The sequence below is a fragment of the Lactuca sativa genome, chromosome 4, assembly GCF_002870075.4.
Source record: "Lactuca sativa cultivar Salinas chromosome 4, Lsat_Salinas_v11, whole genome shotgun sequence".
NCBI lineage: Eukaryota > Viridiplantae > Streptophyta > Magnoliopsida > Asterales > Asteraceae > Lactuca > Lactuca sativa.
Genome location: NC_056626.2, coordinates 121,010,253 through 121,024,605, shown reverse-complemented (window position 1 = coordinate 121,024,605; position 14,353 = coordinate 121,010,253). Strand labels below are relative to the sequence as shown.

General features: G+C 35.0%; 1 non-coding gene across 1 annotated transcript; it reads left to right on the top strand.

Moving 5' to 3' along the window:
- The first annotated feature begins 8,305 nt into the window (after window positions 1-8,305).
- On the top strand, window positions 8,306-8,412 carry LOC111899753 (small nucleolar RNA R71). The gene has a single exon (XR_002853030.1). It is a non-coding gene; the product is annotated as a small nucleolar RNA R71 (small nucleolar RNA).
- The last annotated feature ends 5,941 nt before the right edge of the window (window positions 8,413-14,353 follow it).

Sequence of the window (14,353 nt, the reverse complement as noted above, 5' to 3'; positions counted from 1 at the left end):
CGTTTGAATGACTTCTACCCGTGAGTTACAAATGAATAAAATTAAATATAATATATCATTTGATGTTATTTATAGTTGGTTTTATTGTTAATTAATTTTTTAAAACTTATTTGCTTAATGTTTTAATTTCTATCATTATAATTATTTAAAACATCAAACATTGTTTTTTATTTTAAAGCTAACAATATAATCATTTATATAGAGTTGTTTTTAACTATTGTTATTGTAAGTTATTTTAAGCTACTTATTTGGAAACTTTTAACGATTATAAAAATATATTTAAGAAATATTTTAGTTAAATTGAAATTACAATTTAGTTTTTGCTTTTATCACTACAATTTATCACTTTTAACTATTTACAAAATATTCTTTAGTTTTTTTAAATGGAACTGAAATTTATATTTGAGTTGACATTGTAATGCGTAGAAACACTTATATAGTTGAAGTCTTTACACACACACACACACACACACACACACACACACACACATATATATATATATATATATATATATATATATATATATATATATATATATATATATATATAACATTAACGTTGTTGTTAAATTCGATATAATAATTCGTATATTAATTTGATATAATATATATATATATATATATATATATATATATTGCTTATTTTGAATTATATGATAATATATAATTCTATTATAACGTTATAATCTCAATCGTTTGAATAACTTATACTCGCGAGTTACACATCAATAAAATTAAATATTATATATGGTTTAATATTATTTATAGTTGTTATTTTTAACTAATTTTTTAAAATTTATTTGCTTAATATTTTAATTTCTATTATTATAATTATTTAAAACATCAAACATTATTTTTTGATTTTAAAGGTGACAATATAATCATTTATATAGAGTTATTTTTAACTATTGTTATTATAAGTTATTTTAAGCTACTTATTTGAACAGTTTTAACGATTATATAAATATATTTAGGAAATATTTTAGCTAAACTAATATTACAATTTAGTTTTTGCATTTATCACTATAATTTATCACTTTTAACTATTTACAAAATATTATTTGGTTTTTTTTAGTGGAACTGAACATTATATTTAAGTTGACACTGTAATGTTATATTTAAATTAACAATTTAAGTATTTTGTCCAAACTGTTCAAAAATTGCAGCTTTGAACTGATAATGGTTTACATGCAACAACATTTTAAATCTAATAAATTAAGTATAATATGTTAAAATTTAAAGACATAACTTTATAAATAGAAGTAAAAATATTATTTTAAAACTGAAATTTAGTCTATTTATGATTACACTTTAGGTTCGATATTTACTTAACATTATTAACCAACTTACAATCATTATTAGAAATACACTACAATTTATCACTTTTAACTATTTATAAAATAATCTTTAGGTTGTTTAAGTTAAATAAAATTTATATTTAAGCTGAGCCTATAATGTTATATTTTAATTAAAAATTTAAGTATTTTATACAAATTGTTCAAAAATTATACCTTTAAAATGATAATGTTTTACATCTAACAATATATTAAAACTAATAAATTAAGTATAATATGTTAAAAGTTAAAAAGCATAATTTTATAAGTAGAATTAAAGATATTATTTTAATACTGAAATTTAGTTTATATATGAATACACTTTAGATTTGATATTTATTTAACCTAATTACCAAATTATAATTATTATTATAAAGAAATTGAAAAGTCATGGGAGTTTCAAATGAATGTGGTGAAAGGAAAAAAGAATGGGGGTTTCAAATGCATGAGATATAAGAAAAAATGCTAGGTTTATAAATATGTATGATAGTAAGATCCATTTTTATCCATATGAATAATTGTTTCTTTACTAAAAAATTGTTTATACTTTAGTGTTTCAATCTTTTTAATATAATTGTCAAATTTATTAATTAAAAAAAAATTTGTATATATTTTCGTCTTCTTTATTGTTATATAAATTGTAAAAACTTTTCAATCACTAAAGTGTAACTTGTATGTTTGAGATTTTTTTTGGAATGATTACATATACACATTTGTTATTGTATTTTTAAATCTATATATTTTATTATCAATTAAATTTTAAACTTTTAATTTTTGGTCAAGTCATATCTATCCGTCAACTTTTAATGTTGTATACCGTTAGACTAAAAACTAACAATAAATTAGGAGATGCGATGAAAAATTACAAAAAATAAAAGCAATACAAACGTCAAGAAAAAATAATTTTTATAACTTATGTGTTGTTTGTGTTTTTGAAACTAAAACGTCTAATAGTATATGAACCACATCTGTAATCCTCTATAATAGAAGATATGGACCAAACGTCTGCAAACTGCAGTAAAATGTCTATTTGTTTTTGAACATGTACAAACTGTTGAAATAAACTGAAATAAACTATACAATAGTAATTAAAAATAATTCCAAATCAAAAATTTATTTAGTTTTAATCATATGCAAATCCAATATAAAGATCATTGTGATGATATGAATTTTAAATGGGTTAATATAAAATAATTAAACATATTTATGCTCGTTTTCTTCTCATCTTTTCCTCTTAATGCCTGCCCTAACCTCCAAGTTCCCAACTTTGTCCTATTTTAGTCCATTTTCTTTAAGAATGTCCTTCTTTGGTTACAAGATAGAACATATATCATATAAGTACCAAATATCTTTGTTTTTACCAAAATATTGCTAAAATGCATATAAATAACACACACACACACACACACACACACACACACACATATATATATATATATATATATATATATATATATATATATATATATGACAATATCAAAATATCTCACACTTGTCTTTTGATTGTCCCCAAGCAAAACTTATTTTAATACATCACATCAAAACATTACCTACCAATATCATACAAAACAATCCAATTCAAAGTCACTAATTACGTCTCGCCTCAGTGTATGTATTTTTGTCTAATAAATCCCAAGTATTTGCCAAACCCTAAATACTCACAATCACAATCCTCATAAACGTTTCCCATTTATTTTGAACAATATTTATTTATGACACTCCTACAACATATGCCATTTTATTTACCCCTTTCGGTTCAATAGTTATTGCCAAATTCCAAGTGACAGACTTTAAAAAGAAAAATAATATATATAATAATTGTTCTAAAAGTATAAATACATTACTGCACCTTCATATTTTTGTGTAACATTTTCTCTTTCAACTTTTTTTACAACCTTTTTCAATATTTTATCTTTTTTTCTAATAATTTCAAAGTTCAACTTTCATAAATAAACAAACAAATAATACTAACTTTTTCTATTAATACTATAGTTTGTGTCTTTTTAAGAAATTCGTTGGGGTTCTCGTAATTCCTTAGGCCTCTAATAGAACCCATGACTTTCGATGAAAGTCATGTAACAATTTTCTTTCCATCTATCCATGATTTTATAATTAGGTGGATAAATATAAATATCTCCGAAGGAAATACTTCCTGAGTCTCAAAGGCCACAGATTGATCCTATTTCCTAACTGTTAATTATTTTTCATATACAACTAGACTCAAAATACATAAATTAAAGAGATAAAGCTTGCAAAATTGACTCGCTTTATTTTAACAGAAAGAACCCAGGAGATAAATTGTAACTTGAAGGCTTTTTATTGGAACTAGGTATTCACAAAATAAAACTTATTATGTCCTTCAAGTGACAAAAGGTCGTGTTTTTGTCTCATTATTTCACTAGGATTGGGAAGACACAAATAGAGTTCTCCTTGAAGCATCGCACATGACACTAGCAAACTAGTTCCAAGGCAATAATATCAAAAATTCAAAAATATGTACTGGTCAGTTGACTTCGATTAGACCAGGCCGACTTAGAGAGGAATGTGTCCATGAGGGTACCACCAGATGTTGTATTTTTCAAATTAGACTATTTTTTCAGGTCTATAAGAAATTTTTGAAAAAAGTTTTAAAAATCTAGCATTTTTTTTTCAATCAAAACTTTTTAATGCTTGAAATCCATTTTTGACAGCCTACCCACACTTATTTTATACAATGTCCTCATGTATGCATAAAATAATATAAAGCAATAAAAGCAAATAAAAGGGAGAAAAAGGACTTGATTCCCCTGGGGTAGTAGGGACGAGATCGAATTGATTGCTGTAAAAATAGTTGTGACATCTCAAAATGTAAGTTGGAAATTGGACCTCCGCTGCTTCTTAATGTGCCGAAAAATGAATAAAAAACTTTGACTTCGACAATTTGGTGCGAAAAACCTTGAAAAATTGAGATGCTTAATTGTCACGACGTGGGAATGTGTCTACCACGTTGTGGGATTATAAACGAAGAAACTACCATCGCGATGGAATGCCTCGCCACGACGTGGCATAAGGTCGGCCACGTCGTGGGAATTGGTGACTCCCAAAAATAGCTTCTGTCAAAAATGAATTTCTTGATGTCTCGTTTCACTTCTAAACTGCATCAAACATTTTAAATCCCCCATAAGCCTCTCGATACGCACCCCATACTTATCAAAAGTTATGGTTCTCGATTATAACCTTCAAACTCTCGCGACTTTTCTTATTCTCTCGAAAATCGTTTTAGTTTCTATGACAATAAAAATAAATCCTAGAGTAATACATAGAAAACAACATAATTATTTGGTTACAAGTTCAAATAAACAAATAAAACTTAAAACACACCAAGATAAAAGAAAATAAATCACACCAAAAATTAAAATAAAAACAAAAAATAAAAAGGATAAAGGTTCACTCGTCTTCCTCATCCGCATGTGTTCCGCTATTTCCCGCTCCATCGTGTTGTACCGACCATATTTCACTCCAAGACACACAATATGGATATTGGTTGCCTAAATTTGGTGGTTGTGCAATATTTAAATATTGCACCATATTTTCCATTATGTCCCCAATCTGATTCATGCTCAAGTATATCCCATCCAAATAAGTTTCCATCATATCATCGCGAGACAGGCCCCCACCCATTGGTACATTGGCTGGTTGTTGGCCTTGCTCTCCACCTTGTGGTCTCATATTCCATTGTTCTCGTGCCCTCGGTTCCTCTACATCATCGATTGGTAATTATGGGTCATTCGAGAATACACACATCCCACGTTCACAACCACACACATCATCTCCAAATTATGGATAGTGAGATCATTTCTCGGAATACATGTCAATGAATGAACCATTCCTGGGAACATAATTCCATAAGACTTCTCTAACGGGGTCATAAAATGCTCCACTGATCCATAATTCCAATGCTCCTCAATCATATCCAGTCTATCATCGGTGTAACAACAAAATCCCCTTTGTGAATCCATCCTAATCGGTTGTTGCAAATCCTCAAAATATATTGCAAAATGTTATGTGGGAATTGTTAGTATGGGTGGAGGCTTGAAACATCTCATTGGTGTTGTTGTGGTGCTCTTCTCGAACCCGTAATTCTACAAAATAATAAACAAGCCAAAATAGAAACTGAAATTGTTTTGTCGCCCAGACTTCAGGTTATGGCCTAAGATCCGTCATGTCGTGGCAACTTTGTGAGGCATTTCTACAATCAGGAACTATCTTCAGTCAAATTAATTCTTAATAGTTAAAGGGTTTTGTCTAAACGCCAATCTAAACACATTAATCAAACATGCAATATTAATTTCATAGTTAGAATTCAATTTTTTTTGACAATCCTAACCCTAATCGCACCTATTGTTCAAACTTAGCAAAATTAAGTGTATTAGATCTTTGTAATCACACCTTGAAGTGGATTAAGTAGGAAAACAGAAAGGAACAAGGGAGTTTTGTTGAAAACTGAATTGTGGGGGCAAAATAGGAGCGTACGACGTGCTGTTTGGTTAAAGAATAGAAAATAAACACACTTAAGGTCTTAAACTGTCTCTTTTTTGGTCCCCAACTTCGTCACGTCGTGACTTATAGAAGGTCACGTAATGATGGTCAACGTTTCAGAAAATGGGGCTCCTTCAAATCCCATGTCGTGGGCAAGGGATGTCCATGTTGTGGGGTGTTAAATTAATAAAACCCATTTTTTTAGATTTTTTTTATAATAAAAGCACAACATGCTTTAATGACCCCACACTTGAATAAAACCATAAAATAAAGATGAGAGAATGAATTATCATAATCAAAAGTTAAACAAAAGACGAAAAATAAACTAAAAGAAAGGGAAAAGAAAATCCAAACCAAAGAAGGGTTGCCTCCCGGAAGCGCTTCTTTTGTTGGAGTCGTGAGCCAGAATCCTTCCCACTCTACGTTGTTATGGGTGGGAGTCGAATCTCCCTTTCTTCCATTATCTTGACTCTCTTCCTTTTCTTATTCATAACTCTTTTTTTGATGTCTTTTTTGAATTCTCTTTCTTATTCTGGTTGGCGTTTTCTTCATGCTTGCGCTTTATTCTTGGAGCCTTCTCTTTCATCCCGTCATTCTCTTTATCTTTGTCGGGTTCTTTTATTTTCACCTATTCTCTTCCATCACCAAGTTCTTCATCTTCATTTGTCTTATTGACTTTATTGGAAGCGATGGATGAAAAGACTTTAAAAATTAGTGGGGACAATGCTTTTGTTTTAAAAGGAGTCTACTCTGTGTGCATTTTTGGCTTGTCCCAAATTTTTGACTCCTCCTCCTCTTATGATTATTCTATTTCCTCTTTTTCTTCATAAAATCTTCAACTACTCCATTCATGAAACACAATTCATTTTTGTTCACTCGTGAGGAATTATTAGTTCCTGTTACTCCAAAAGTAATTTCTTCATCTTTGCTCACTCGCAAATGTCAACCACAAATTTAACAGTATTGGGTAGTGGTCTTCCAAGGATGATCGAAACCTCTTCATATTCTTTAATGTCTAGGACCATGGAATCAATTGGAAAGACGAATTTTACAATTTTCATTTATAAGTCCTAAATAATACCATGAGGATAAGTGACCAATTAATCAGCCATGTAGGTTGCCATTTTAGTGTTCTTCAACTCCGGTAAATTGAGCTTTTCATAAAATGAAAATGGCATCAAGTTAATGCTAGCTCCAGAATCGAATGGTGCATTCATTTTTGTTGAATTGCCAAATTCACAAGGAAAAGTAAGGCGCCCCATATCTCCTATCTTCATTGGAAGACCTTCCATCACCACATCTTAACATTTGTCATTAAGCACCACCTTGGATAACTTCTCCTTCTTCGTCTTGTTGCTAATTATACCTTTAAAAAATTTCATGTATGTAGGCATCTTAACAATGGACTCAATGAATGAAGTATTAACCGAGAGCCCTTTCGCTTGCTCCCTAAACCTTTTGCGCTCTTGCTCTAAAAGATCATGCTTCACTTGAGATGGGTATGGAAGGGGGTGGCGGATATGGTTTAATAAATGCAGAATCCTAATTTTGTTTCAGTCCCCACGATGTGGCATCTTGGCCACCATGTCGTGGTAACTGGACAGAGTCACTTTTCTTTTCTTCTTCTAATTTTTTGGGTGATCGATCAGACTGATTTTCGGTTGTTTCAAGGACTACCATAGGCTTTAATTTCTCCCCTTCTTCTATGGATATGTCCATGACATAAAATTTTGGTTTTAGCTTGGTTTTATTTGTAAGTGCATCCGATAATCATTCTTGCACAAGCATTTTTAATTGACCAATTTGTGTTTAGATGCTCAAAATAAATTCTTGTTGATTTCGAAGAGAAACTTGTTGGTCTCTAAGTACTGCAACTTTGGCATCATGTCTTTTCTCGCTCGCTTCCATGAATCTAATCAACATTAGCTTAAGATCGGCTATTTTTTTCAGGTTGGGCTTGTTCCTTTTGGTAGAAGCCATCAATTTGTTGTTGATATTTCTCCTCCTTTTCTTTCTTGTATTCATCAGATGGCTTCCATATTGATTTCCTCTAATCTTCATCAAATTTATCTCCACTTGAATAACATATTCGAGCCTTCTTGTACACATTTTTCATCAAATCACAATCCTTTGTAAGATGTGGTCCACTACAATTGTCACACCCAACTTGTAATGCGTGAATGGATTGCCCCATCGTTGAGATTCTTTTATCCATGGTGTCGAGTTTTGCAATTATCGAAGCAATACCATCTTGACCTCCATCTCCATTTGATATTCGTCTAGTAATATCGTCCTTTGGGGTATGATACTCTCTTGAATGTTTTTCAAATTCCTCAATAAGAGCCTTTTTAGTAGTCGTAGCTTTCTTCATTATAGGTTCTTGGGAATCTAATAGTTTCCTGGTGCTCACATTGATTCTATCATAAAAAATGGAGATTTCTTGTTGCATGTTTAAGTCATGTTAAGGGAAATTTCGTAACATACCCTTATAACGCTCCCATGCCTTGTATTACGACTCCCTATCGAATTGTTGAAAATTTTGTATATTTTTCTTCAATTTGGAAATCTTTGAAGGTGGACTAAACTGTTTTATAAAATCACTTCATAGTTTTGGCCATGTCGTGATAGCTCCTGTTGCAAGCGATTTCAACCAATCTTTTGCTGCTCCTTTAAACATAACCTGAAGCATCCTTAGGACATTGCATCGCCTGCAACATTTGGTACATTAAAGTAATTTTCGATTTACAACAACTCATCAATGTGCTTATATGCATCCACGTGATCCCTCCCAAAAATGGTATGTCTTTTAGCATGCTAAGGATGTGTCCTGTAAGCTCAAACTTCATATTGGTTGGAATTTTGGGTGGTACGATCCTTATCCCATTGTCATCATGCCTCCTCCTTTTGTACTCCTCCATGGTCATCCTTGATATGTATCCTATGGTCATATGTCACTCCCCGCTAAAGCCGAAACATGAGGTAATGACATCAATAAAGGTTTTCATAGCATAAGATAAAGATACATTATCATAGCACTAGAATTTAAAGTTTACAACCCAAATTCAAACATAAACAAGACAATCTTTTGTTTCCCAAAATAACGTTGTTCAAAATAAATTTCATGATATATCATTCCACTCAATGCAACATGCTTGATGATGATGAATCTTTAATGTCACTTACTAATTATTCCCTTAAAAAGCATGTAAAACCAGGGACAACTATGAAAATAATTAGTGAGTTCATAGGTTTACAAAAAAATAAATGCTTATGTGTCATAATCAAGGTTTTAATTAAAAGTTTCCATAACTAGAAGTTCATTGCTAAAATGAGTAAAAGAGTTTGCATAAATAGTAGTTCGTTGCTAAAATGAGTAAATGAGTGTGTATATGTATAATGAACAAACAATGATTTCTCAACCAAGCCTATGACAGACACCCTATCAAGATCTATGCTTATCGTTCCATATATGGACATGGTAAAATGCACTCCACAATCAAGTGAGTGAGGAATTGTCAAGTTCCTAATAGCGCTATCCATAATGACCGTTGGCTCAAAGAGTTAATGGTTGAAGTAAAGTGTAAGAGACTTAGACAATAAGGCCTCATGTTTCACAAGTGCCTACACATACATGAAGATTTACAAACCAAATTTATACAAGTTAAATTACATACGACAAACATAAATAAATTTTGGACATGCTTTTCAACCCCAAAACATAAAACTGAAAATAGGGGCCATGAGTACTCACAATGGTTTGAGAAGGTACAAACGATGCCTCGGGATACCTCCACATGTTTCACTACCGAGTTCCTATGATAATGAATACACACTAGCGAATTTTTAGATTGAATAACTAACACTAATATACTTAAACCTACATGTAGAGAAATGCCAAGATTGTTTAAAATTCAGTTTTGTCTAATTTGTAACTTATTTTCTAAAATTCTCTAATTTTTATAAGCTATTCATATTAAGGATAATTACAAGTAATAATCCCAAATTAGGTGATATTATTTGTAATGTGTTTTAGCATTTTCAATGATGTTTTAAAGGCTAAAAATTAGAAAACAATATTAAAACTACTCCAAAAATTCTTGAACTTTTACCTTCTTGTCCTACTGAAATGGAGAACCCTCATGTAACTTTTCATGATTTTTAAACATGTTTAACTAATTTTCCACCATTTAATTCCATGAAATCATCATAAAATCATTAAAAATACTGAATTGTTATGAAATATTTCCAGTCGTTTTGCACCACTAATATACAATTTATATAAACTAAGAAAAATGTCAAAAGTGGTTTTCATATGGTGGAATACAGCTTTCATGATTTATATGTATTTAATGTAAGAAAAATAAAAAAATATTAAAAAGCTAAGATAATTCCTCAAAATTTTTGTAAGACCGTTTTATAGTGCATATACAATGAGAAAAATATTAAAATTGATTTTCAAATAGTGGAGACCGCTTTTTGGATTTTTGGGTGTTTAATAATCGGAAAAGAGAAAAAAAATAGTACAAAGTAGAGAAAAATGTAACAACGTAAATTTTCAAAACAATTATTCATTTTTCAATTGACATAAATATCATTTAACATTCTCAAATCTCTTGTTCAACAATTGTCATCAAATAAACATTTCCCAAGATCACAAATAAAATCCTCTGTCTGTGTGTACGGATCATGTCGGCGCCTTCTCGCGATCGTCACTAGTACCTGAAACACAAAAACACATAACACAGTAAGCATAAATGCTTAGTGAGTTCCCCAAAATACCACATACAACACATATTAACCACTCGAGGCTATAACTCTGTATGACCCTATGGTCAAAGTGTCTCAGTGGGACCCTCCAGTCCCATAACTCTGTGGACCCTCTGGTCCTAACTCCGTGGACCTTTCGGTCCTAACTCTGTAACTTTGAATCACACATAGCACATAATCACATAGATATCACATCATATAATAGCATACAACATACTCTGGCACATAACTCTAATTACCACTCTAGGTAAAGTATAGTGAGAAGACTCACCTCGGGTAACTCGGTAAATCTCGAACTCAGTAAATCTGGTCTAGCCTCCGCCTAATCACATGGAATAATTACTCTAATCAATACAACTCTCAAAGGCTAGACTAATCCCTCTCTAAGTTCTCTCAGAAGGGTAAAAGACCATTTTACCCCTCTTATGGCTCTAATGTCCAATCATTGACTAAACCCTAAAAGTCAACAAAAGTCAACCCTTCGGGTTACGCTGCGCATACCAAAACTGTACGCTGGACGTACCCAGTGACTTCACAAAATCGGGGAACGTGACCCCCTACGCTGCGCGTACTGGGATTACGCCCCGCTTAACTCCCAGTTTCATACTCCTTTGATTTTGGGTCTTAAATGGTTAAGACAAATACCCAAACTTCATATCTGACTTCTAAAGTTGAAACCTTTAAGCCTTTGCATGGCTGTAAATGTCACCAATCACTCTAACATCTTCCCTTTTCCCTCATAAAGCCTAGATCTCATGCATGGCTTAATATTCACGTCTAAGATTGGATTTTTGTGAACCCTCAACTCATAATACACATAAATATTGTAGATCTAAGCTTATGGTGACCTTTTGCTCATAGAGTCTCCACCTTGGGACCAAAAACCCTAAAAATTGGTCCATGAAGCACAAATTAACAATAAAAAGGAAAGCTCTGAGCTTTTTACCTCCAAGTGAAGCTCCTCCCTCTGCAGAACTCAGATCCAAGCTTGCACTCAAACTTCTAGCCTTCACAAGAACCTCCTCTTCTTCTTCACTAACACACAAAGGCACTTTTAGCTCAAGAACACTCACACACAAGCTTAGAACGAAGGTTGGCTCCCTTTTAGAGTTTCACTCTCTCAAATGGTGGTTGAGGATAAGGCCATAACTTTCTTTATATATGGCTTAAGTCTTATTTAGGGTTTTGAGTCTGGACCCGCTACGCCCAGCGTACCGGGTGGAGTCCCCGTCCAAAACACGCCCACGAGTACGTGCAACGTACTCTTTAGTACGCTGAGTGTACTCATTGGCCATGGTTCAGTTTTAAGGGATAAACAAGACAACTTAGAAAGAAGGAAGGGTTAAACGGATATACCTGAATCTCGGGATGTTACAATTCTCCCCCACTAGAACCAGACTTTGCCCTCAAAGTCTCATGCCGCAATCAACTCCGGATGTTGCTCCCACATCTCTGACTCTAGCTCCCAAGTCTGCTCGGACCCTCTCCGATGTTGCCACTGGACCTGAACCAAGGGCACCTCCTTGTTCCTCAGAACCTTGATCTTCCGATCCACAATCACGATTGACCTCTCAACATAATTCAGGCTCGCATCCACCTGAATGTCCTCTAGCGGTACAACTGCTGTCTTGTCGGCAATACACTTCCTCAACTGAGACACGTGGAAGGTATCATGAATCTGGCTCAACTCCGCAGGTAGCTCCAAACGATACGCTACCCTGCCCAACCTCGCGGTCACCCTGAACGGACCAATGTACCGGGGCCCTAGCTTGCCCCTCTTCCTGAATCAGATCACTCCTTTCCAAGGAGACACCTTCAGAAGTACGAAGTCTCCTACCTGAAACTCAAGTTCGGATCGTAGCCTATCCGCATAACTCTTCTGGAGACTCTGAGCTGTCAACAACCTCTGTCTGACCTGCTGTATCCGCTCTGTTGTCTGAAGCACTATCTCAGTACCCATCACGCACTGCCCTACCTCTCCCCAGAAAATGAGAGTCCAACATCTCCTCCCATACAACAACTTGAAGGGAGGCATGCCAATACTCGAATGGTGGCTGTTGTTGTAGGAAAACTCATCTAATGGCAAGTACGTGTACCAACTTCCTCCAAAGTCCAACACACATGCTCGAAGCATGTCCTTGAGCGTCTGGATCGTCCACTCACTCTATCCGTCTGTCTGTGGGTGGTAAGCGGTACTGAAATGCAGCCTCGTGCCCAAATCCTCATGGAACTTCTTCCAGAACCTGGAAGTGAAACGTACATCTCGATCTGTCACAATTGAGATTGGCACTCCGTGCCGCGATACCACCTCTCTCACATACAACTCTGCCAGCCTCTCAACAGAAGAGCTCTCACTGATAGCAAGAAAGTGAGCGCTCTTCGTCATCCGGTCGACGATCACCCAAATTGCATCGACACCCCTCGCGGTTCTCAACAATTTGGTGATAAAATCCGTTGAAATCTATTCCTACTTCCACTGGGGAATCTCAAGTGGCTGCAACTTGCCATGCGGACGCTGGTGCTCGGCCTTAACCTTGCGACAGGTCAAGCACCTCTTTACGAACCACGCAACATCCCTCTTCATACAGGGCCACCAATAGTCTCTTTTCAGATCCAAATACATCTTAGTGGCCCCAGGATGGATCGAGAACCTTGATCTATGCACCTCGTCCATCAGAATGGTACGTGCCCCACCTGCAAACGACACCCAAATCCGATCCTGAAAGGTCATAATCCCTCGACTATCAGTAACGAACTCAAACACTTTCCCTACTACCCGCTCCCTCTTGTGGTTCTCCGGTATCACGACCTCTGCCTGGGCCTCCTGAATGGTCTCTAACACCGGAGTCATCACCGAAAACTACATATAAGTGTCTCGAATCGGGGCACTCTCTGTCCTACGGCACAGAGCATCAGCTACAAGATTAGCTTTACCCGGGTGGTACAGGATCTCACAATCGTAATACTTTACCACGTCTAACCATCTCCTCTGGCGCATATTCAGGTTGGACAGATCCATCAAATACTTCAAGCTCTTATGGTCCGTGTATATGGTACATCGAACCCCATACAGATAGTGATGCCAGATCTTGAGGGCGAACACCACTGCCTCCAACTCCAGATCGTGGGTGGGATACCTCCTCTCATGAGGCTTCAGCTACCTCGATGCATACGCTATCACATGCCCTCTCTGCATAAGCACCGCACCCAACCCCGATATCGGTGCGTCGCAGTACACAACAAAATCCTCCATTCCCTTTGGAAGGGATAACACCGGGGCTTCGCACAACCTCTGGCGAAGAGTCTCAAACGAGGTCTGCTGCTTCGGACCCCTCAAAAAAGCAAAGCCCTTCCGATTCAACCTGGTGAGCGGCACGACAATCTTGGAGAAATCCTTGATAAATCTCCGATAGTAGCCGGCCAACCCCAGAAAACTCCTGATCTCGGTGGGGGATCTCGGCACCTCCCAACTCATCATAGCCTCAATCTTGGCCGGATCGACCAATAGCCCATTTTGGTTAACGAGATGCCCCAAGAACTGGACCTCTCATAACCAGAAATCGCACTTGGAGAATTTGGCGTAAAGCCTCTCCGACCTCAATACTCCGAGGATCTCTCTCAAATGCTGCTCATGCTACTCTCTGGATCTCGAATACACCAGTATATCGTCGATGAACACGATCACCGAACGATCCAACATCGGCCTTCACACCCGGTTCATGAGATCCATGAAC